This window comes from Lygodium microphyllum, unplaced genomic scaffold, assembly GCF_053477565.2.
Source record: "Lygodium microphyllum isolate KBCC unplaced genomic scaffold, Lygodium_microphyllum_v1.1.10 scaffold_345, whole genome shotgun sequence".
Lineage (NCBI taxonomy): Eukaryota > Viridiplantae > Streptophyta > Polypodiopsida > Schizaeales > Lygodiaceae > Lygodium > Lygodium microphyllum.
The window spans coordinates 1-4,367 of NW_028229817.1; the positions used below are offsets into that span (position 1 = coordinate 1).

The 4,367-nt window shown below is 41.2% G+C and overlaps 1 pseudogene; it reads left to right on the forward strand.

Annotated features, from left to right (window-relative positions):
• Positions 1 to 2,154: 2,154 nt before the first annotated feature.
• On the forward strand, positions 2,155 to 3,499 carry LOC148008124 (uncharacterized; annotated as a pseudogene).
• Positions 3,500 to 4,367: the final 868 nt, after the last annotated feature.

A 4,367-nucleotide genomic window follows, 5' to 3' on the forward strand; every position in this document is an offset into this window, starting at 1 on the left:
AAAAAAAAAAAAAAAAAAAAAAAAAAAAAAAAAAAAAAAAAAAAAAAAAAAAAAAAAAAAAAAAAAAAAAAAAAAAAAAAAAAAAAAAAAAAAAAAAAAAAAAAAAAAAAAAAAAAAAAAAAAAAAAAAAAAAAAAAAAAAAAAAAAAAAAAAAAAAAAAAAAAAAAAAAAAAAAAAAAAAAAAAAAAAAAAAAAAAAAAAAAAAAAAAAAAAAAAAAAAAAAAAAAAAAAAAAAAAAAAAAAAAAAAAAAAAAAAAAAAAAAAAAAATTCTTCTTCTTCTTCTTCTTCTTCTTCTTCTTCTTCTTCTTCTTCTTCATGGCCCACTGGGCCCTTGCAAGCAAAAGGAAACTCTAAGACCTCACAAGGCAATAAGCCCTCCTAAAGATCACCACAATGTGTGACCCACAATTCGGCAATTCACTTCACTAAGAGATAGTGGTTGTTAGCGAGCAAAAGGAAACTCTAAGACCTCACAAGGCAATAAGCCATAGTGACAGGAAACAGCCGGAACGGCCCCCCAACACGTGGAATCGCCGTCCCCGGAATGTATCCGTCATGGACCGCGTTTCCAAATGATGGAACGTTCCCTGTCCCGTTCCAGACAGGGCGCGTTCCCTGCTACGTTCCCTGTCTGAAACAGGACAGGGAACGCCACGTGGCAAGCGAAACTTACCTGCGCCCAGTCGCCCGCATTCTGCATCCGCCTGCGCTTCGCGTTCTACTCCCGTCCGGCGCCCAGACTCCCGCCTGCATCCTGCTCTTCACGTTCTACTCCCGCCTGCATCCTGCTCCTGGGACCCGCCTGCATCCTGCCCCCAGCGGCCAGTGGCCCAGCCACCTTCATTCTCTTCCTTCTTCTTCTTTCTTCTCTTCCTTCTCTTCCCTCTCTTCCTTCTTCTTCTTTCTCTTTTTTCTCCTCCCACCTCCAACCTCTTCCTTCTTCTTCTTTCTCTTCTTTCTCTTTCTTCTCTTCCTTCTCTTCTTCCTTCTACCTTCTCTTCACTTCTCCCTTCTCTTCTTCCTTCTTCCTTGAACCTTCTTCCTTCTCTTCCTTCTTCTCCTCTTCTCTTGAGTCATCCTTCTAAGTTCTTTTCCAAGTTCCAAGTTCTCCTCTTTTCTTCTTCTTCTCCCTTCTCTCCCTTTCCCTTCTCTCTCGACTCTTGAGTGAGTCTTGACTCTTGAGCCTTCTCCCTTCTCTCGAGCCTTCAATTTTCAACCTTCAATTTTTCCTTCTCTCGACTCTTGAACCTTCAATTTTCAGCCTGAAATCATAAATGGCTTCATCTTCCCGCCCCGCTCGTCGGGTTGGTGGTCGAGGAAGAAGGTCCGATGATTGGTCATGGTGGGAAGAAGTAAATGCTGACCGCCCTTTGAGTGGTGGAGGATCTCGACCATGGACTTGCAAGCTTTGCCCATACAAGCGAACTAGTGGAGCAAACAAGGTAATCCATTGAGCCGAGCATTTGTATTTCAAATTTTTATTGATTTTAATTTTTCAAAGTTCCTTAAATATTAGAATATGGACTACCAATTGCCACTTGTTCCATTTTAATATTTATGCATAATCAGGTCCGAGCTCATCTCCTACATGAGCCAAATTCAGAGGTGCACTTTTGTCCAAATGTAACCTTGGAGAAGCAAAGGGAGCTTCGTGACCGTGTAGCAGGTCAACAAGCTTATCTTGCATCTAGACCACGACGTGTTGCAGTTGACCCTGCAACTTTTGTGACACTATCCCCATCAGATGTATCTAGAGCAGGGTCAGTATCAAGAAGTGCTACCTCCACACCTACTGCAGGCATTGCATCGGCCATGGCATCAACAACGCCACATGTTGCACGTAGACAAAGCACACTTGATGCTAGTTGGGATCCCAAGAAGAAGGAAGAGGTGGATACATCAGTGGCACGCTTTTTTTATCATGACCACATTCAATTTCGTGCAGCCAGGTCAGAGTATTTTAAATTGATGTGCAAGAAGATTGGTGAGTATGGCCCTTCGTATGTACCTCCATCATCAGAGACCTTACGCACCACTTTGCTCGACAAGGAAAAGCGCCTTGTTGAGCAAGCAACAGTGACTAGAAAGAGCATGTGGGATAAAAATGGAGTTTCCTTGATTGCTAATGGTTAGAGTAATACACGCAAGCGATCCATTCATGGTATGGTTGCTTATTCTCGTGGAGAAATGTATTTCATATCTTCACATGATGCATCGGGGACAGGAAAGTCAGCAGATGTACTTGCAGCAGAGTGGGTTACAGGTGTTGAGCTTATTGGCCCAGAGCATGTTGTGGGATTTGTTGCAGATGGAGAGCCTGCAAATAGGGCAGCAGGTGATATTATTCAGGGATATTATCCGCATATCACAGTTTCATATTGTATGGCTCATTGCTTGAACAACCTACTAAAGGATATTGGTAACCTGTCATGGATTGCACTTGTCATAGAGCAAGGAGCTCAAATGGTTAGCTTTGTTTTGAATCACCAGTTTCTTCGCCATCACTTCTCTTTGCGGTCGAAGAAGACACTTTTAAAATACTCTGATACCAGATTTGCCTTTAACTTCTTGATGCTAGGCAGGTTAAGAGAATGCAGTGGTGCCTTGAGGCAGTTATTTCTTAGTGATGAGTTTACCTCATCAACATTGGCAGATACTCCTACAGGTATCTTATGCTTGGAGAAAGCAAATAACTCCACTTTTTGGGATGATGTAAAACGGATAGATACTATGGTATCACCCATTGTACATTTATTGAGGGTTATGGATGCTATGCAACCTTGCATTGGCAAGGTATATGAGGCTATGGACAAGCTGAATGAAAAGTTGCAAGAGTTGGCACCAAATGATGAGGCATATGAGGAAATACACCATTTAGTTGTGACGAGGTGGAACTCCTATAGCTCACCCATGCATGCAGCTGCATTTGTTGTGGATCCTGAGTTCCAGGGCAAGGGTTAGGAGAATGACACTGAGGTTATGGATGCATGGAGACTTATATTGTCTCGTCTAGTGCCTGATCATGGCACTAGACGAAAGATCAGAGATCAGCTTTCATGTTATAGGACCTTTCGGGGTTCTTTTGGTTGTGGGGATGCACAGGAGGATCGCTGTAAGATTGGGGCAGCTTTGTGGTGGGAGGACTATGGTTCGGATGGTCCTGAGTTGCAGCAACTAGCCATCCGTATTTTGAGTCAGTCAGTTAGCTCCTCTTGTTTGGAGCAATTGTGGAGTACCTACGCTCACATTGCTTCAAAGAAGAGGAACCGTCTTGGTGTGGAGAGGGCAAACGATCTAGTATTCGTTAGTGCTAATTTGAGGATGTTATGTAACAGTATGACAACAAAGCCTGATCCATTCACAAAGTGGGAGATGCAACAAGAAGAGGGGACACATGCTGATGTTGAGGGAGATGCAGCAATTCATTGTACACATGATGATGAGGCTGGCACTTCAGGAGTGGCTAGAGCAGCCTCAGATCATGATCATGATCTTTGATTTAGCTTACTTATCACGAGTCTCATGATACATGAGTCATGACACATTTACATTATATATGATATTATGATCATTGATGACACTGTGACACTTGGGCTGTTGACAATTGTGCCATGCCGATATTATATTTGTACTTGAGTCTTGCAGTCTTGCAGTTGCCCTTTGGGCTATTTTGGCATGCCGCATTTTGCTTCAGTCTAGAGATTAGACTTTATATTTGTAGTCTTTTTTGGGGCAATGAGCATGTTCTTTCAAAGATTAGACTTCAATTTCATATTTGTAATCTTTTAAGTTTTTTGGTAATGGTACCATAGGCATGTTCTTTTAGCTTAGACTTTAAAGTTTAGTTCATTGTTCATTGTTTTATCATTTATGATTTTTGGCATATGTATTATGGATTTTATTATTTATAATTGAATAGCTTACCTCTTGAGCCTTGTAAGTTGCAATTCAATTTCTAATGAGTAGTTTTAGAATAATGCATGATATCTTAAAGTTAAAACTTAAAATGATTTGTCCTTGTGGATTATATACCTTGGTTTTAAGTTTTAACACTCCAGAGTCCACATGGATTATAAGTGAAATATTAAATTTTTTTCATGAATTTTGATTTTTTAAATGCCATTCCCGTTCCCACGTCCGCGTTCCCTAGGTTTGGCATTCCCGTCCCCGTCCCCGTTCCCCGTTCCCGTTTTCATGTTTCTATGCAATAAGCCCTCCTAAAGACCACCAAAATGCACTATTGAGGTGTCCCCCACCCATTTTTAGGTACGGTGGCTTCCATGGCCTACAATTCAACAGTTTGCTCCACTAAGAGATAGTAGTTGTTAGGTATCGTCACCTCAGAACTCCACTCCTCTCAAATACA